The sequence below is a fragment of the Triturus cristatus genome, chromosome 11 (assembly GCF_964204655.1).
Source record: "Triturus cristatus chromosome 11, aTriCri1.1, whole genome shotgun sequence".
Taxonomy (NCBI): domain Eukaryota; kingdom Metazoa; phylum Chordata; class Amphibia; order Caudata; family Salamandridae; genus Triturus; species Triturus cristatus.
The window spans coordinates 279,689,041-279,710,368 of NC_140594.1; the positions used below are offsets into that span (position 1 = coordinate 279,689,041).

Here is a 21,328-nt window from a genome sequence, read left to right on the forward strand (position 1 = left end):
CTTTAATTACGAATGCCATAGATTAATCTCTGTTTTTACAAAGCAGTGATATAATCTAATCCACTAACGTGTAATAGGCATTCAATAAATACCAATTTTAATCTGAAAGTCTTTGTCATGTTTTTGCAAGGTGGTTTCTGCATCATTTACAAGTGGAATCTTTAGATGGGTCAGCTTGTGATTCCTTGTATTGCCTCTCCCTAACTTCCGTGCGTGTCCACCTTTACTCAGCACTCACTGTTAAGTCTTCTCTGCAGCCTGCCAGACTCTGGGTGCAGCACGCACCATTGCTAGGCGGCTTTTGTGCAGGTACTCACATGAGTCAAGATGTGGTTTTTCATGTAGTTTCAAAGGCCGCAATGCAGTCAGAGCCCTGAGTTGATAGCAGCTCAAATTAAACCAGATATTTCTTTACATGTCTGTCTGCACCATCAGAGAGGTGGAGATAAACCAGGCACATTATCCCTACTCACTAGAAAAACACACAAAGGGGATCAGAATGATAATACTTGTGGCTGTCCTCCAAACTATGGACCAATCCATGGACCTGGCCTCCAAACTATGAAAAAGATTTTCTGACCTGTATTCAAAAAGTACAGAATACAGACAAGTGAAATGGGCTTAAAATTGCTGTGTGATCTTAGATACCAGGATGTAGCCATAGCCACCGGTCAATACCTGCAAACAAGTATAACATCTCAGGTTAGGCCTTCTTTCTCTTTCTTCCAAGATAAAGGTCGGCTCGCCCTTAAGCTGGCAGAGTGGTGTATTGACTGGGAAAGTAATATGTGGCAAGCTGTTGGTTATTTTTTATTATCATTCTTTTAAAATGTTTTTAGTATGTGCTGAACTGTTTCGAAGATCTAACTGACACCTATTTGCATCAAGAGGGTGATCTGACAAGGCCTAGCTTGAAAAGGGAAATTCAACCTGTTAACAAGATTGATTAAGAGAACCCATGTGATTCTGATAAGCTGCTGTGCACACTGCACTTTACAATGTTCTACTGTAATGTGCTGCAAGTTAATGGTTAATTCAGCATTTTTTTGTCTTCTTAATGAGTTTTTAATATATGAGGGACTTTGGGTTGTCGACCATGTGCTGTCTTTTAGCGTCGGAAATGTTAAGTGTTTAAACGGCTATTAGCTGAAGTCATGTGTCGGTCAAATTGACACAAATGAGTGCTGTGCACTATTGATTTTACGACATTCGAGATTGTTAACTTATGAACTGGGTAATGTGCAATATTTCTATAAGAATGTATCTCTTGGAAATAAAGTATTTTTGATTTGACTTACGCCCTTCACAAAATTTCCCCTGCTTCTATCAAAATAGATCTTTTTTAGAGGGAGAAAGGGGAAGAGGGAGATGAAAGAGAAAAGGGATATCATGGCAAAACAAAGAGAATCAGCCAGCACCCAGTGCTACAAGGGATGAAACCCCGAGCACGAGCAAGGTATGAAATCTTATCAGGATATCACAATTAATTATAGTGAAACGACCCTGACAGAAATAGAGAACAGAGTACTAAATAAAGACCTTGGTTTCGTGCCCAATCCCAAGGAAAACATCTTCAAATTGAAATTGGAAACAGCTGAGTTTTTACGCAAGGTTAGACTAAAAGTTCTCTTTAATGAAACATCTCCTGAAGAACAGGACTACGCTCAAAATCCTCTTTTAATCCTCTTACTTTCAAAATGCAATCGGAGGTTTTGCCATTCGAGAAGGCAGTGAACCGCAATATTTATTCTCTGGGAGATGAACACCACACTACCTTCTGCAATACTACAAAGGAGGAGATAAAAACATTCGCTGATTTGGCAGCGGATGATTCAATAGTAATTAAGCATGATGACAAAGGTGGGGCTAATATGATCTCATCAAAGAGTATGTAAAACAATAAATGTCTGAAACTTCTTAATGATGCCCGCAACTACAAACATCAAAAGACCCCACCCCTGAAATACAGGAGGAGATAGCTTTTTTTGGTAGCAAATGGGCTCGACAACAGTTGGATCCCTAAACATGAATCTGAGTTCCTCATTCAGAAGGAACCAAGAACGCACTACTTTTATATACTTCTTAATGTACATAAGAACACAATTTTTCCACCTGGGAGGCCAATTGTGTCTGGGATAGGTTCCATTCTCAAACCTCTCTCACAATTTTTTAATGTTTTTTTCATACTACTGGTCAAAGAAATGCCCACTTTCCTTGAAGACACCAAGGATGTGCTCAATCTACTGAAAGATATGTCTTTCGTTATAGAGAAATAAATACTAATCAGCCTAGATGTAGAATACCTGTACACGAGCATTCCACAGGAGACCACTATTGAAGTGATTAATAAAGTCTTGAGGGAAACAGTTTGGGGTCTATTGCACCATGGTAATTTGTACTAGACCATGTGCACTTGGCACTGACATGCAAATTCTTTGAATATGAAGGGGAGTACTTCCCTCAAATGCTGGAACTTCTGTGGGGAGCACTTTCACCCCAAGTCTAGCTTGCCTATAGGTCCATGCTTTTGAATAAGAAATGTTCTCCATCACTCTAACCTATTCAGGAATAGCATAAGGAAGAGGAAACATTACATTGATGACGTCTTGTTGATCGGGGAAGGGAGTAAGGAGGAAGTCCTAACTTTCTCACATTGGCTGAATGCGCTTGACGCTTTACTAAGATTTTCTATCACAATTGGTGAGACTGAGCTAGCTTTCCTTGATCTCCTGAACACTGCAGGAGATGAGCAACTCAAAACAGAATTATTCTATAAATCAACTGCTATCAAAAACCTTCTCCATTTCGAGAGCTTCCATTCTCATTCCTTGAAAGGAACTTACCTGTACCACAGTTCCTACGACTAAGACGGAATTGTTTAGAAACTAATGACTGTAAGTCTCATGCTAAAAAAACTCTGTAACAAATTGTCTAAGAAAAATATCCACCACATTTGATTGAGAAGCCAAATAAGAGGGCTTTTAAAAATAACAGAGACCAATTGTTAACTGCTTATGAAAGAGGTGCCCAGGATAGACTAATCTGCGTTACTATCTTTAGTCCCCTATCAAACAGACTACAAAAAATCATTAGCAAGAACTGGGAGATCTTACAATCATGAGGCCTCAACTTCAGTAAACACATGTACTCATTTAAAAGAGCTAGAAATATAAAAGGCATCTTGGTACACACCCATCTTAAACAACCAGAGAAAAAGATCAGTTATTCCACCATCTGGAACCAACCATTCCCAGTAAGTGATTCTATTTGTGGAAATTGCAGGGTATGCCCTTTCACGAAGAGAGTAACGGAGATCAACCTGGGCTTCAAAGCTCTGTGGAAACTTAAATTCCAGAAATGTGATTTCTGTCATTATATGCCCCTGCAACCTTTTTTTTAAAAAAATATTTTTATTTAATTGTGAAAAAAAAGAAAAATAACACATTAAACAAGGCATGAATACAATGTACAACAATTGTCCTTCCGCATTTGTCTCATATGGCAATTTTCCAGACGTATATCCCATCGTGTGTGAATCTGTCGAAGAGTTGGAGCAAACCGGGCAGACAGAAGAACAACTCAAGAATATAATACACATATTTCCCACCATCAGGGACATACATTGCATCAATCAAGGCTCCTCCCTCGGTTGTCCTGATAAAAATCCCTCACCCTCCGTTTCTCCTTCCACCTCCAAGTCATAGTATTTTATCCACGGTGCCCATATCTTCCGAAATTTCAGCGGACATCCCCTAGCCCTGTACGTCACTAGTACCACCACCATATACAAATTGAGACTTGTCCTCCATTCACTGAGTGTCCGTGTTTGTTGAGCCCCCCAATATTTTGCTATATCGCATTTTGCCACCACTAGCCCCAAGTTAGCTAATATAAGTTTGTGTCTTGGGATATCCACATCAGTCGGGATTCCAAGGAGTAGAAATCGTGGGTCCAATTCTATTTGGACTTTAAGTATGTTATTCAGTTCCCTCACAATCTTTGCCCAGTATACCTGAATCTCTGTGCATGTCCACAGGGTGTGTATAAACGTTCCGGTTTCTACATAACACCTAAGACATTCCGGACTTTCCGCCCTCCCTATTTTATGCAACCAAGCTCTATCAAAGTAGGTGCGGTGGAGAATTTTGTACTGGATGAGACGTAGTCGAAGTTTGATTGCCACTTCCCTTGGATGCATGAGAGCGACCCCCCAGTCTATATCTTCCAATGCTCCGGTAGTGGTTTCCCATTTGGTTCGGAGTGGGCCTAATTTGTCAGGCATATTGTTGAGTAACGTCTTATAGGTCAATGAAAAGGCTTTAGCTGAAATCTCTTCCTGTAGGAGTCGACTCTCTAACGGGGCGTATTCGGGCAATGTCTCCCTAGCCAACCCTTCCGCTATCCATGCATGTTTCAGACAGAGGTATGCATATATGAGTGTGCAAAAAGAGGCCAACTCACCCCGTCCATGATATCCCCTACTTTGGAAATGCCTATCAGGTCCCAAGTCTTAAAGCCTTGCAGCTTCCCAACCTCAGTCAATCTATTTCCTTCCCACAGTGGGGTTTCCCTAGTACACCTTTGGTCCCATTGCATTTGCCGTTTGGTGCTTTTCCATGCCTCTAATGTCCTCTGGGTCACCTGTAACAATTGTCTGCTTCCCCTGCCCCCATAGATATAGTGAAGGTGTGCGTGTTCTCTAAACTGTAACCTTTTCAGTCGATAGGTCGAGTGATCCCCTGGTGCGTGAGTCCATTAGTTAATAACTATGAGGTGGGATGCTCTATAGTATGCCCTGATGTCTGGCAGAGCCAGACCCCCATTATAAGGGTTTCTCTGTAAAGTTTGGAGCGCAACGCGTGGATGGGCCTCATCCCAGAGGAGCAAGTGCAATTCGCGATCTATGAGCTTAAACAACGTATCCGGAATTTTACGGTAAGTATTTTGTAACACATACAGCAGCTGGGGAAGAGTAATCATGTTGTACATAGATGTCCTCCCCATAATGGTCAAGGGGAGACTTCTCTACCTCTTAACATCTTCCTGAAATTTTGAAATTATCCGCCTAATACTGCGTGTTAGGCTCACTGCCTCATCTATTGTGATTTAGAGGCTAAGATAGGTAAACCCTTCGGTCAACCAACGTAGACAACTGGGGTATAATTGGGGCACCACCTCCCCCCCAACAGGATATAGGGTTGATGTTAGAAAACCACTCCCACACTAGAAGGGGTGGTGGTGGTCTTCCGGACACACTGTGGTAGCTTGGCTCGAGTGGTCAGGAATCAGGCTCCGTGCTAAGCATACAACATACCCAAACAATAACCATGCGTGCATCCGTTCCAAAAACGACTCTACACCGTAAAAATTATGAAAATAACTTTCTTTATCTTCTTTTTTCTCTTAGTTGCTGATTGGAGAAAATAAATAACAATCACAATATACAAACTTTTTAGATAGTGCAGGTCAAATAAATACTGGCTTAATGATTCAATAAATAGGGGTGATCATAAATACTGAAGGCATAAATAAAAGTGCAATACAGACAGGCAATTAAATATTCTGAGGCAATAAATACTGTAACCAATAAATATTGTGCATCAATAAATACTGTGGACCAATAAATACAGTGGAACAATAAATAGGTTAAATACAATAAATACAATGCCCCTAATAAATACTTAAAAGCTGACAGTGACACTCATGGAATCAGATCACTTTTGATTCCTAAGGGCTGATTTGGCCCAGGCACAGCTTGTGGGGATATGGAAGGCTTGAGGGTGTCTACTCCCTGGCTTGGACAAGGCTGAGGCCTAAACTGAGGTAGATCAAGGGGGGAATACCAGAGACCTGGCTCTCTCTCTCCACACAACCTCTCTAGATTAGTCCCAGCTCACCCCTGGCACAGTCAGGTTGGTTCCAGCACCTCCCTAGCCCCTTAGAGCAGTCTCTCAGGTCTCCACAGGGCCTTAGGCGCCCTCTACTCCACTTACTGCCCTTTTTCTGATGCTCCGACGCCGCTGGAGTCGTGTCGATGCCGTGAGGCGGTTCCGGTTCGATGTCGGCGGCCTCGGCACAATGTCAGTTCTTGACGACGCCGGTAGGCGGCTCCGGTTCGGTGTCGGCGGCCTCGGCTCGATCTCGACCTCCGATTCGATGGCGTCGGGCAGTCTTTACTCGATGTCGACTTCGGGCGGCTCCGGTCCGATGGCGACCTCGGATTCGATGACGTCGGCCGGCCTTGCCTCGCTGTCGATTTCCGGCGGCTCCGGAGTGCGATCCTCACTCCCGACCTCCGGTGCTCCTCTCCTTAGGTTTCCGGCGACTCCGGAGTGCGACCTCCACTCCCGACCTCCGGCACGATTCTCACAGGTTCCGGCGACTCCGGAGTGCGATCCTCACTCCCGACCTCCGTTACACTTCACCTCGGTCTCCGACGACTCCGGAGGGCGGACTTCACTCCTCCGATGACGCCGCTCACTCGACCTCGGGTGACTTCCTCCTCGACCTCTGGTACTCCTCACGACCTCTGACGGCGCCCTCTCTCGACCTCTGGCGGCTCCGGGTACGGCGTCTGCTTTTCCAGTCAGCGCCGCTTCTCCACCTCGGGCTCCAGGTCTTAGGCTACTCGACGTCGGACTTCAGGGAAACCAGCTTCCAGGTCAGGATCTTGCTGTTCTCTTGTTTCCAAGGCCTGCTCCTGCTGTCCAGGTCCTTAGGACGGTTTTTCTGGCTTCTTCCCACACAGGGCTCTAGGCTGGGCTCCGTCAGTAGGGACTAGTATCAAGGGTGGGTTTATGGACCCCACTCCAGGCACAAGTTTCCACCCCTGCTGCTTCACTCCTTCCTCCTTCAAGTTTTTGCTGCTCACTCTTCACCAGTCAGGTGCCAACTGCCAGCTCCAACTGCCAACTCTCTGTCTTAGCTTCCCAACATTCTAAACCGCCTCCAACTGTCACAGGGTTCTGGAATGTTCTGGAAGGTGCTGGTAGGTTCCAGTGGATGCTGGTGATGTCACAGGTGGCCACCATTTTGTGCTCCAGGCCCTCAGACAGAAGTTTCAGGGGTGGCTAAAATGGCTCCCTGAATCTGCAGCAACACTAAAAAGTCTGGTGGTTCCCAAAAAGGAAAAATTCAAACAGGGTTTGAGGCAAAAGTGGGACAAAATAAATAATGATGAGGAGGGACCACCCAAAGGGCTGACAGGTCTAACACGCGTCCCCCCCAGCTGAAAGTGGGGAGAGCTACCCAACCCCTTGGGAGTTCTCATCACTAAGGCGGAAATACCTTGAGAGACCGTCTGCATTGGCGTGGTCCACTCCAGGCCGATGTTCCACCTGAAAGTCCATTCCCTGTAGGGAAATAGACCACCTCAACACCTTGGGATTCTCCCCCTTCATTTGCATCAGCCAACGAAGGGGTCTGTGGTCGGTCTGAACTAGGAAGTGCGAGCCAAACAGGTATGGCCGCAACTTCTTCAGAGCCCATACCACTGCAAAGGCTTCACGCTCTATTGCACTCCACTTCTGTTCCCTGGGAAGTAGTCTCCGGGATAGGAAGACCACGGGTTGATCCAGACCCTCTTCGTTGAGTTGCGATAACACTGCCCCAATGCCATGTTCTGATGCATCTGTCTGGACAATGAACTCCTTGGAAAAGTCTGGGGCCCTTAAGACCGGGGCCTCGCACATGGCTTTCTTCAATCTCTCAAAGGCTTGCTGACAAGCCTCCGTCCAGACTACCCGTCGAGGTTGTTTCTTGGACGTGAGCTCCGTGAGAGGGGCTACGATGGTACCGTATCCCTTCACGAAGCGACGGTAGTATCCCGTGAGGCCCAAAAATGCTCGGACCTCAGTCTGAGTCTTGGGGGGTTCCCAGGCCATGATGGCCTCGATCTTGGCCTGGAGGGGTTGCACCGCTCCCCTACCCACCAAGTGTCCAAGGTACACTACCGACCCCTGCCCGATCTGGCACTTGCTGGCCTTGATCGTCAATCCAGCTTGTCTCAGGGCCTGGAGAACAGCTTGCAGGTGACGCAAGTGATCCTTCCAGCTGTTACTGAAGACGGCTATGTCATCCAGATAAGCAGCAGAGAAACTCTCCATTCCGGTGAGGATCTGGTTTACCAGGCGCTGAAACGTGGCAGGTGCGTTCTTGAGCCCAAAGGGCATCACACAGAACTGGTAGTGGCCATTGGGCGTGGAGAAGGCTGACCTTTCCCTTGCTCCATCAGTCAAAGAGATCTGCCAGTACCCAGAAGTAAGGTCAAAGGTACTTAGATATTGGGCAGCTCCCAGCCGGTCAATCAATTCATCCGCCCTAGGGATCGGATGAGCATCAGTTTTGGTCACTGAATTCAGTCCCCGATAGTCCACACAGAACCTCAGTTCTGGTTGGGCACCCGGTGGTGCAGCTTTTGGTACTAACACCACCAGACTGGACCAGGGGCTGCTAGAAGGTTCGATCACTCCTAGCTCCAGCATCTTAGTGACTTCACTATGAATGCTGGCCTTCACCTTGTCTGACATCCGGTAGATCTTGGACTTCACAGGTGGGCTGTCTCCTGTGTCCACGTCATGGACGCACAGGTGAGTCCTACCCGGGACAAGGGAGAACAACGAAGAGTACTGCCCCAGGACCTGGCGACAGTCCTCCTGCTGTTCAGGAGTTAGAGATGGGGAGAGAATCACTCCCTCCACCGACCCATCCTTCTCTTGAGACGCAAACAGATCAGGGAGAGGCTCGCTTTCCACGTCCTCTCCCCCGTCAGTCACCATCATCAAGATGACTTCGGGCCTCTCGTGGTGGGGTTTGAGGCAGTTGGCATGCAGCACCCGCAGGGGCTGACGAGGGGTCTTCAGGTCCACCAAGTAGGTAGCCTTACCCTTCTTCTCCAACACCTCAAAGGGTCCTGACCAGCGATCCTGGAGGGCGCCAAGCTCTCCGGGTTCGATCACCCACACCTTCTGGCCAGGCTCCAACTCCACCGGGTGAGCATTGTGGTCCCATACCACGCCTTCATCACTGCTTGGCTGGCTTCCAAGTTGTCAGAAGCTTGCTTCCACAACTTAGCCATTTGGCTCCGGAAGGCCAGCATGTAGCTCACCACATCCTGGGGAAGCTTTCTGGGAGTTCTTTCCCATCCGTCTCTCACCAGGTTGAGAGGTCCACGTACAGGGTGCCCATACAGAAGCTCGAAGGGGCTGAAGCCCACTCCCTTCTGTGGCACTTCCCTGTAGGAAAAAAGTAAACAGGGTAGGAGGACGTCCCATTTCCTCCGCAGGCTTTCAGGCAGACTTCTGATCATGCCCTTCAAGGTTTTGTTAAACCTCTCCACCAGACCATTTGTCTGGGGGTGGTAAGGAGTGGTGAACCGGTATGTCACTCCACACTCCTTCCACATTGCCCGCATATACGCTGACATGAAGTTGGTCCCCCTGTCGGACACAACTTCCTTGGGAAAACCCACTCGGGTAAAGATTCCCATCAGGGCCCTAGCCACAACAGGTGCTGTTATGGTCCTCAGAGGTATTGCCTCTGGGTACCGTGTGGCATGATCCACCAGAACCAGGATAAACCTGTGACCAGCTGTAGTCGGCGGATCTAATGGTCCCACAATGTCGATGCCCACCCTTTCAAAGGGGGTGCTAACGACAGGAAGTGGTTCCAGGGGAGCTTTCAGCTTCACCCCTGTTTTCCCACTGGCTTGGCAAGACACACATGTCCGGCAGTAGGTATCGGACGACACTTTCATCTGAGGCCAATAAAAGTGTGGGACAAGACGGGCGAAGGTCTTGTCTTGCCCCAGGTGTTCTGCCAATGGTATCTCGTGAGCCAACTCCAGAAGGAAGGCTCGATAACGTTGAGGAACTACCAAGGCTCGTGACGATCCGTGTAGGGGTGCCTTGGGTTCACTGTAGAGGAGGCCATCCTCCCAGTAAACACTGTAGTTCCCTTCAACGTTCCCTGCTACCTGGGCTTCGGCCTGTCGCCTCAGCCCCTCAAGGGTAGGGCACTCCCTCTGGCCCTGGCAGAATTCCTCCCTGGACGGGCCTCCCTCCACGTGCCACTCGGCCGGGATGGGTAGGTCCTCCAGGTTGGTAACGTCCCCCACCGCAGACTCCTGGTCCACCACCTCCGGTGGCCTATCCGTCCTACGGGGTGGGGACGCCGAGGCAGGCTCCTCCTGTCCTCGGTTCTTCCCTTGACTGGCAGCTGGCTGGGCCTTTGTTCCAGGCTCCAGCCGAAATGAACTCCCTCTTCGGGTAGTCGCGGACCTTGTGCTAACACAGGCCCAGTCAGGTGTACCCAGCATCTCGGTGTGAGTCCGGTATTCCACCTCCTTCCAAGCGTTGTGCTCCATGTCATTTCCCAGCAGACAATCGACTGGCACGGCAGGGCTTACGGCAACTCGAAGTGAACCTTCAACCCCCCCCCATTCAAAGGGAACCTCGGCCACTGGATAGTGGCCTGTTCTGCCGTCAGCCATCGCGGCTGGGTGGAGTACATCGGGAATTACCTGCTCTGGAGACACCAGTTGGCTACGCACCATAGTCATACTGGCTCCTGTGTCTCTCAGAGCCTCCCCTCTTTGGCCGTTGATGGTGACCCACTGCCCATACTTTGCGGTATTTGCGGGCACCTGGATCTTAGGAACCATCTCCCGTTCTCCCAGGGACACTAAAGTGACACCCGCCCACTCCCTTCCCTTAGTTAAGGGCATCTCCTCCCCGAGCACTACACTAGCTACTCCGGGGGTCTTTCCTCCAATGGGAGGGGGTGGTCGTTTCAAGCACTTCGGATCTCCTTTATAGTGTCCAACGCCACCGCACTCATAGCAATGGACAACCCTTGGCTGCTGACTCTGGCCAGGATTAGGGTTTCTGGGCGGGTTAGCCTTAGGGGTGAATCCTGTTCCCTTCCCTTGGAAGTTATTTTGGGGGCCTTTGGAGAACTCCTTTTTCTTTTCCCCTCCCTCTTTCTTCTGGGGGGCGCCCTGTCCGGCCTTTTGAGTATCCCCTCCAGTCCCCCTTGTGGACACCCGGGTACTAGCCCAAATGTCCGCCTCCTCAGCAAGCTTCCGGGGACTGGTCAGCTTGCTATCCACCAGGTGTTGCCGCAGTTCAGGGAAACATTTCTCGAGCAGGTGTTCCTTCAGTACTAGGTCAAACAACCGCTCGTAGTTCCTCACTTCACTGCCCTGAATCCAACCTTCCAGTGCCTTCTTTGCATAGTCCAGGAAGTCCACCCAATTCTGTGTGCCCAGTTTGTGACTACCCCTGAACTTCTGTCTGTACTTTTCAGGTGTTAGTCCAAACTTTCTGATGAGCGCCAGTTTCATGGTGGGGTAGTGGGTCTGCTCATCCTCCTCGAGGGCCAATAATGCATCCCTACCAGCTGGAGGCATGTACTTGTACAATCCCCCTCCCCAGTACTTCTCTGGAACCCCATGGGCCCTCAACGAGACCTCATAGGCCGCTAGCCACTTGGCGATATCGTCGCCCACTCCATAGCTAGCTACTATGTCCTTTGGCAGGTATGGTTTAGGTTCCCTGGTGATCTCTTGGGTTTGGCTGCCACCATTAGGAACAGGTTGTGCCCCGATTCTCAAGATCTGAAGATCTATTTCTTTCAGTCGTAATTCATGGGCCATCCTCTGCTCCTCCTTCTCCTTCTCCAGCCTTGCTAAGTCCCATGTGAGCTGTCTTTTTTCCCTCCGGTCTGTTAACTCCACTTCAGACAAGCCACCGCTAGAGGCACTGCTGCCCTTCCTAGAAATGGTTCTGGGCCCTGCTGACAGGTTCCCCACCTCAGGTTGGTACATCTCAGCCCCCTCGGTGTCAGGCTCTCCATCCCTGTCTTCCTCCTCAGCCTTGCTTTCTCGGCGTGCCTCCCCCCAAGCCCTTAAGCTGGTTTGGAGTGCACCCTTCTTTGCTCCTGGGGGACAGTACACCCCCTCCCGCTGGCAAAACTCCCTGAGTTGGGCCACAGTGTACGTTTCTAGATTTTCTAGTACAAACTCCATCTCGCCCACTCAGGTTAGAGGACAGGTTTTGTGCAGTAACTATGCAGGGGGGTACCTTTAATAATACCTCCTCCCACCACCAGAGTAAATTTGGAAAAAACAAAAACCCACAATTAGGAAGGCCGCTTTGAGAAAACTCCCGGTGTAGGCCTATGGACTACCCACAGTTATTGTTGAGTATGCGTAGGCACAGCTCTATCCCACCACTGAACACCAATTTATGTTAGACAACCACTCCCACACTAGAAGGGGTGGTGGTGGTCTTCCGGACACACTGTGGTAGCTTGGCTCGAGTGGTCAGGAATCAGGCTCCGTGCTAAGCATACAACATACCCAAACAATAACCATGCGTGCATCCGTTCCAAAAACGACTCTACACCGTAAAAATTATGAAAATAACTTTCTTTATCTTCTTTTTTCTCTTAGTTGCTGATTGGAGAAAATAAATAACAATCACAATATACAAACTTTTTAGATAGTGCAGGTCAAATAAATACTGGCTTAACCCCTTCGCTGCTGCGGACATTCCGCTGCAGCGCTGGGGGGGGCAGGGGGGCAGCGCGGCGGGCCTGTGCTCATGACGGAGCCGCTCCGTCATGAGCCACGGTTGACCTGTGCTCATGACGGAACGGTTCCGTCATGACTCCGCCCATTTGCGTTGTCCCCCCGCAAAGTGGGGAAAACAGCGCCGCGTAGGCGGAGCGGCCGCCAACGGGCGTGTCATGACGGAACCGTTCCGTCATGAGCACACGGCAACCGTGGCTCATGACGGAGCGGTTCCGTCATGAGCGGGGAAGGGGTTAATGATTCAATAAATAGGGGTGATCATAAATACTGAAGGCATAAATAAAAGTGCAATACAGACAGGCAATTAAATATTCTGAGGCAATAAATACTGTAACCAATAAATATTGTGCATCAATAAATACTGTGGACCAATAAATACAGTGGAACAATAAATAGGTTAAATACAATAAATACAATGCCCCTAATAAATACTTAAAAGCTGACAGTGACACTCATGGAATCAGATCACTTTTGATTCCTAAGGGCTGATTTGGCCCAGGCACAGCTTGTGGGGATATGGAAGGCTTGAGGGTGTCTACTCCCTGGCTTGGACAAGGCTGAGGCCTAAACTGAGGTAGATCAAGGGGGGAATACCAGAGACCTGGCTCTCTCTCTCCACACAACCTCTCTAGATTAGTCCCAGCTCACCCCTGGCACAGTCAGGTTGGTTCCAGCACCTCCCTAGCCCCTTAGAGCAGTCTCTCAGGTCTCCACAGGGCCTTAGGCGCCCTCTACTCCACTTACTGCCCTTTTTCTGATGCTCCGACGCCGCTGGAGTCGTGTCGATGCCGTGAGGCGGTTCCGGTTCGATGTCGGCGGCCTCGGCACAATGTCAGTTCTTGACGACGCCGGTAGGCGGCTCCGGTTCGGTGTCGGCGGCCTCGGCTCGATCTCGACCTCCGATTCGATGGCGTCGGGCAGTCTTTACTCGATGTCGACTTCGGGCGGCTCCGGTCCGATGGCGACCTCGGATTCGATGACGTCGGCCGGCCTTGCCTCGCTGTCGATCTCCGGCGGCTCCGGAGTGCGATCCTCACTCCCGACCTCCGGTGCTCCTCTCCTTAGGTTTCCGGCGACTCCGGAGTGCGACCTCCACTCCCGACCTCCGGCACGATTCTCACAGGTTCCGGCGACTCCGGAGTGCGATCCTCACTCCCGACCTCCGTTACACTTCACCTCGGTCTCCGACGACTCCGGAGGGCGGACTTCACTCCTCCGATGACGCCGCTCACTCGACCTCGGGTGACTTCCTCCTCGACCTCTGGTACTCCTCACGACCTCTGACGGCGCCCTCTCTCGACCTCTGGCGGCTCCGGGTACGGCGTCTGCTTTTCCAGTCAGCGCCGCTTCTCCACCTCGGGCTCCAGGTCTTAGGCTACTCGACGTCGGACTTCAGGGAAACCAGCTTCCAGGTCAGGATCTTGCTGTTCTCTTGTTTCCAAGGCCTGCTCCTGCTGTCCAGGTCCTTAGGACGGTTTTTCTGGCTTCTTCCCACACAGGGCTCTAGGCTGGGCTCCGTCAGTAGGGACTAGTATCAAGGGTGGGTTTATGGACCCCACTCCAGGCACAAGTTTCCACCCCTGCTGCTTCACTCCTTCCTCCTTCAAGTTTTTGCTGCTCACTCTTCACCAGTCAGGTGCCAACTGCCAGCTCCAACTGCCAACTCTCTGTCTTAGCTTCCCAACATTCTAAACCGCCTCCAACTGTCACAGGGTTCTGGAATGTTCTGGAAGGTGCTGGTAGGTTCCAGTGGATGCTGGTGATGTCACAGGTGGCCACCATTTTGTGCTCCAGGCCCTCAGACAGAAGTTTCAGGGGTGGCTAAAATGGCTCCCTGAATCTGCAGCAACACTAAAAAGTCTGGTGGTTCCCAAAAAGGAAAAATTCAAACAGGGTTTGAGGCAAAAGTGGGACAAAATAAATAATGATGAGGAGGGACCACCCAAAGGGCTGACAGGTCTAACAGTTGACTTACTCCAATTGATTTTATATCCCGCATGACGTCCGTACGTCTCAAACATTTGTAGGAATTGAGGAAGCGTCTCTTTTGGGTTTGTCACGTATAATAGTATGTCATCCGCATAGAGAGATATGCACTCTTCATCTAACAGTCGGAGTCATCTAAGAATCCACCCAACCCCGGGGAAGCTCTGATGACACAGGCTAAGGGTTCCAGAATAAGGGCGAAAAGTAGGGGGAAAGGGGACACCCCTGTCTGGTCCCCCTTTGAATTGGCCGATAAAGCTCCGTTAACTCGAACCCTAGCCTCAGGCTCAGTATAGAGCAGCGCCACCCATTCACTAAAACCAGGGCCAAATCCAAATTTCTCCAGAGCGTGTTGCATGAAAGACCAGTGAACAGTGTCAAACGTCTTCTCAGCGTCAAGGGAAAGGAGCAAGTGAGCCTCCACCCGTTTTCGGACCACATCTATCCAATTGGCCACTCTCCGGAGGTTATAGCGTGTGGCTCGTTTTGGCATAAACCTTGATTGATCTTCGTGAATCAGGGAGGTGATGACTGTTAAGAGGCGTGTCGCAAGTATAGTAGCCAGAATTTTGGTTTCTATATTCTACAGCAAAATGGGACGATACGACCCACATTCGTCTGGGGGTTTCCCGGCTTTGGGTATCACCACCACTGTTGCCGTTCTGAGATGTGCAGGGAGTATTCCATTATCCTTAGAGCCCCTGAAACCTTGTGCATTTGAGCATGACAACAAGAAGTGTGTGAATAAGAATAACAGAACACTGCATCACCATTAGGTGCAAATGTGATGCAATTAGATTGACCAAAAAATCAATGGGAGAGTGGATCACTGGTCCTGGGAGAACCAGGGTATTGCACGGTCAGTACTGAGTACCGTTTAAAAAACCCTCATTCACGTTTAGTAAAGGTTCGATTTCAGCGGTATATCTTGATTCTCCGCTAATTTGTCATTAACGTGATCGCATAATCATTGGGTTAGTCCAATGCTTCCTCCACCCGGAGGTATTTACCACTGGTGGTCCCAGTAGTGATCGTAAATAGAAAAAAGGGTGAGGTGACTTGTGATGAAAAAAAGGTGTTTTTATTTAAAAATCTCGTAAAGCCAGTAGATTTCTTTATTGGTACTGGATTCGGGATAGTTTATAAAAAGGTTCTTGTAGGTGTGCACTCGTTAGACGTGTTATGGTCTAGTGCACTTTTGAATTTAGTGTCCAAATAGAGGTCGGCATGTTTCAGCCCTCATCAGCCCCGAGGGGTCAAGCGGGCTTTCTTCAGGACCTAGTGCTCCTAGGAGGCAGAGTCAGCACAGGTCCTCGACCCACGCCGAATAGAGCGTGAAGTGACCCCCCTAGAGTACTCATGGTGACCTGTAAATAAGGAGACCAGTTTTTAAGCTGAAGGTGTGACCAATGAGAGGAATAATTATCTTCCCGCACTTACACAAGGGTACCTTGAATATTAGGTTACCTAACTCTGCACTAGGTCCTGAAGAAAGCCCGCTTGACCCCTCGGGGCTGATGAGGGCTGAAACATGTCGACCTCTATTTGGACACTAAATTCAAAAGTGCACTAGACTCCTTTTTACTGTGTTAATAAAAGCTAATCAATGGACTTCTTTACTTGGGATTACATACGGCTGGTGGAACCCCTTCCTCTTTTTCCTCCCCCTTTTAATTGTGCTTCTTAGTTTTGGTCCCATGAGATTAAAAAGGTGTAGAAAAACAATTACATAGTGACTTCTGTGATAAAGAGTATCAACAGGCTTGCCCAAGTTTAGTGGTACTCTCACTGTCTTCCTACATGTTCTGTTTATAACAAGAATCAAATTGAAAAACCACGTCTGTATGGAGCCATTAAACAATGTTATGGGAGGAACTATAAGCCCCATGATTCCTATAACGCCACCTGCACTGGACAATGATGCGATGGGTGTCCTGACTTCATCCACCGGGACTTGCATGCCGATCTCCGCTACAGCTGTACCAGCACTGGTTGAGGAGCATGGATGGGTGTCAGGCACAATAGACCTCTTGACGAAGTAAGTGGGGCCCAAGGATGGGGATGCAGAAATGCAGTGTGACCGCATGTGTATTGAAGGGAGTACCATACTTTTTCTTATTTCCTGATTAAGGCTCCCACTTCCACTAATGAAGCTGTGACCAAGAGAGTTCACAGCGTTTTCCCACTGCCATCAATGATTATTATCCTAATAAGAAGTAGTGAGCACTTTTCAATCATCTAGGAAGCCCACTAGATTACACAGTAATGATGTTTATGTCCAATAGATTACACAGTAATGTTGTTTATGCTACACCTTTATATAACAGACATTTTCAAAGTACTTGGACCTAGTGGTCTATTTGTATTAGATTATGTCACTTTTTTGTCTGAGTGGATCAGAGTAAGATCAGAGAGTGCACAGTTATAGGCCTTTAAGTCTTGTAACATTGAGCATCGCTTGGGATGGCATCCATACCCAAATTTAGGTAAAACTGGCTAGGTGTGGATAGTAATCAGGCCTTGAAAAATCTACTCGCCCACTACCTATGGCGAGTCAAATTTTATCAGGTCGAGCTATTCATAGGACCTACTCGTCTGTCCTGGCGAGTGAACTTAAGCTGGAATGGAACAGGTGTTCTGTTCATTCAGAAACTGAATGAGCAATAAAGATGCCTTTAAATCTTGTTTCTATCTTGACACATTTGCTGCCTGTGAAAGGACAGAGGTCAAATGTTTGTTTGTATTTTTACTAATTGCTGCTTATCTTATCCTGGAAATGGTGTTTACTTTTCTTTCTCTTATTACAGCTACAGAATTTTGTCAAATGAGCGGTCTGAAAATCATTGTGAAACAAAAGGCGTAAGATGTCAGGTTTTTTTTTCTAACATACAAGATTTAAACAGCTTGCAAATGAATAGTACAAATATTTCAAAAAATATCCAGAATTACAAAAGCACATTTTACTTGGTGATGTGCAAATGACCAATATTTGCAGGAAACTCAAGTTCAAAACATTTTTCTACACTATATAGTTTTATCAGTAAAACCGCATGTCAGTGGGACATTTTGTGGCCATTTCAATAGAAAATCTGCTGGCTGCAAATAGGTGTCCTGCCACTTCATGGTTTAGGTATGTATGTAAGGAAAGTGATCGTTTTTAAACATGATTTGAAAAATATTCCTGCCCGCCCTGATGACAATGTTGTTAATGAAGTAATAGGCAAGCAAGCTGCCATGAGTGTCCTATATGTGGCTAGATATGTATTATATATGGAGCAAACGTTTAGTCTATTAAATCAAACAAAAGTGTTTTTGTGCAGCAGACGTGCTGAACGTGTGTATTTGAAGGTGCTCTCATATGTGAAAGGAAGAACATGGTGGCTCCGTGCATTATACTATTTGCCCAGGATCACATAATTTGAAACCAGTTTATGAGTCTATAGCATTTTAATTAGGTCAAGTAGATTATTTAAGTCACTAGTCCTGCAGATCTAGTAGCATTTTTATGATTTTTCGAAGCCTGGTAATGGTATATTCCAATACGTTTTAACCTGTGTCATGACCAAAAGAACACTTATTTTTATTAGTATGTGACTACAGAGGACATTGTCTCCTCTCAAACCAGGAAGATAGCATCCCCTAAATTGGGGTAGAAAACTGATCTCCACTTGCATGTGTATATTTCACTTAACATGTGTGCTTTTGTATGGTGTGCAGTGTAGTGTCTCTAGTTTTCCACTATCAGATGATAGGTCTTTGCACGTGAGAATTATTAGCAGTGCCAATCTTTTTTTATAAATATTTCTATTACTTGTCTCATATTCTTTTAGGAACAACTAATCATAGACAAGATAGGACTCACCTTGTGTATATTGGTTATACACTGTATCCTATAACGGTGAATAGGCCTGTCCGTTAGGGATCCTTGGCCCTGATGATTGCCCGTGTCCTGAACAGCCAATTAACAAGGGCAGAAACATGTTGGCGTAATGTGGATGGATTAAACCATTGATCCTATTTTCCATCTTAGTAATGATTTGATATGTCCCAGAGGCTCCAATAACATAGGTTATAACCTGTGGGCTTCAAGGTAATTTAGTTATCTGGATCCCTCACTATGCATGTGGAACTTTATCTAAGAACTCCCGCCCCTTTTTTCTCGAGGTTAAGTCCGCCCTGGTATTACTATCCTACCAGGGTGGACAGAGGTTGCCTATGATGAAGCATGCCACATGATGCGGGTGAGGCTTCCTCTTCGAAAAAGATTAGTCTCTTGCTAGGGATTTCCAAGCACAAGTAGGGAATTGTCTGAGGAAAAAATCATTTTGGTTAAACTCCTGCAGCTATCACACCTTTTGTGTGTTTTTCCTGTTTGACAGCAGTGTCAGCCATTGACTGCGCACACACAGATCACAGATTCATTCACTCAGGCTGCCATATGTAGAATGATATGTTACGGATGAAATCCTATCAACATGTGCAATCCTAAAAAGGATGCTCTGATTGGTTTAATACCTTCACAGCCACAGAGTAATGAGTGATTCCACCAGTCAGCATCAACTGTGACTGAGGCTGCTAAACTGGTTTCAATATGCGTAAAAAACGTCTGCCTCTATTTTACAGCTTATTCTTAGATCAGATTGCATTATACTCCTGTGCATTGTGTGAGATTTCAGGTCTCTGGGGCCTAAATCTCATGGAACAAGTACCCTAAGAGATGTTGTGCATAAGTTATTATTCAAATGGCCGGATTGGCAAGAAAACCCACTCCAAACTATCACAATTGTATTGAGTATTTTTAGTGATAGCTCCTTTGAGTTTACTATTTCCAAGTCTGCCCTTCTTAGCCTGAGCATAAGATGGCTTTTCAATCAGAGTAGCTCCCCGTTCCAAACCACCTCCATCTTTTCACCAGGTAAGTAATGTCCCATAGTCTGTTTAATCGACTATTGTATTGCTTTAAGAGGAAACGCTCTTCTATCAAATAAACTTCAAGTAAGATAATTAAGCAGCTTATGCTATTGTTCATTGTTGCAATATTGGGGCTGCAGTTTTCCTAATTGTTGAGTGAATCTAACACCACAGAAACCCATTTTAGTTTTTGTAAAATTAGTAACGTAGAACTATCTCACATAATTTAAGTTCGATTTAATTTGCAGAAAAGTATTAACACAGTTATGCAGAAAATGCATTTGAGTGCTGAACTGTCAATGGCTGAAAAACAACTAGACTGCCTCCTGTCACATATCGCATGGGGAGAGACTGGGCAAAACTTTTGAAAAGTAGGGCGGAGCCACCCTTTCGAAACTTGCCTCCTTTTGATCCTCATGAGTCAGTGGGTGTGAACTACCGTCTGTACCAGAACTACATTCATGAAGTATTAGATCAGCTTGCGTCTCTGAAGCGCCTGAAGGCCAGAATAAAACATTCCGCACCGTGGTATACTGAAGAGCTGAGTATCACGCGTAGGTCCTGTCGGCAGGCAGAGAGGAAATGGCGCAGGCATTATGCTGAGCATGATAAAGCGGCCTTCAAAAAGGTGCAGGCTCAGTATAAGGAGCTGATGGCTAAGGCTAAGGCGGATTTCTTCACCAACACCATCTTGTCTTCACCAAATAGCGCCAGAGCTCTTTTTAAGATCGTTAGAGACCTCTCCAATCCCACTAGTTTGGGAAACAAAGTGGTTGCGTCGCAGGCACTATGCGATAAAATCGCCTCCCATTTCGAGGAGAAAATCAAAAGAATTGTAGGGGGGCTAACTATGTGTGACCCCCCCCTCCAAAACATTCTTGGACACATGTCTTCGGAAGAACCAGGGGTGGTAACCTCATTGGAGCATTTTATACCACTCACAAATGAGTTGTTTAACAGCTGTGCACAGAATGTGAGGTCAGGGTCTCCGCTAGACCCCCTACCTAACAAGATCTGGAAAGAGCATGCACAGGCACTGCTTCCTCGGATGTGGCAGATATGCTGCCAGTCCTCGGAGGAAGGGGTGGTGCCCGAAGCATGGAAACTGGCAGTGGTCACTCCTCTACTAAAGAAGCCATCTCTGGACCCAGGAGATCCTACTAGTTTTAGACCTATCTCCCTGCTGCCGTTTCCTATAAAAATTCTTAAAAGGTAGTAAGTAGGTCCCTTTCTGGGTACCTGGAGGAGTTTCATCTCCTGGACAAAAGCCAGTTTGGCTTCAGGCCAGGTCATGGAACGGAGACAGCTCTGGTCACTGTGCTGTTATGTTTGATAATGATCTTCAAATTGCTTCCCACGCTAAAAAAACAGTGGGGGTGTGCTTTGCTCTCCTGAAAGCCCTACAACAGATTCTACCTCTTCTGCCTGTGGAGAAAGACCTTTGGTGGTACGCAGTATCATCCTGAGTAGGCTGGACTACTGCAAGTCTCTGTATCTAGGAGCCCCTCTTTACATCTATCAGAGTTTGCAGAGGGTCCAGTCTATGGCAGCCAAACTGGCGCTGAATAGGAAACGTGGATCTTCAACCACGTTAGCGCTACAAGAGCTCCATTGGCTTCCTATAAGGGAAAGGGTTAGGTTCAAATCCCTGTGCATTGTCTATAGAGCGGCACATGGCCTTGGCCCAACCTCCTTGCAGGAGAAACTGTCCTGGTACAAGCCTCAAAGGACTCTACGTTCATCGAGTGCCTCTCTGCTAAATACTGGCAGGGTCAAGAAGGCCAGGATGGGAGGTAGGGCCTTTAGTACAGTGGCCTCGCGATGCTGGAATGACCTCCC

General features: G+C 47.6%; 1 protein-coding gene across 3 annotated transcripts in view; it reads right to left on the reverse strand.

Annotated features, from left to right (window-relative positions):
• The window catches only part of CCDC157 (coiled-coil domain containing 157), a 380,789-nt gene that overhangs the window by 168,011 nt on the left and 191,450 nt on the right, over window positions 1–21,328 (reverse strand). The gene's annotated exons all lie outside the window — the stretch shown is intronic.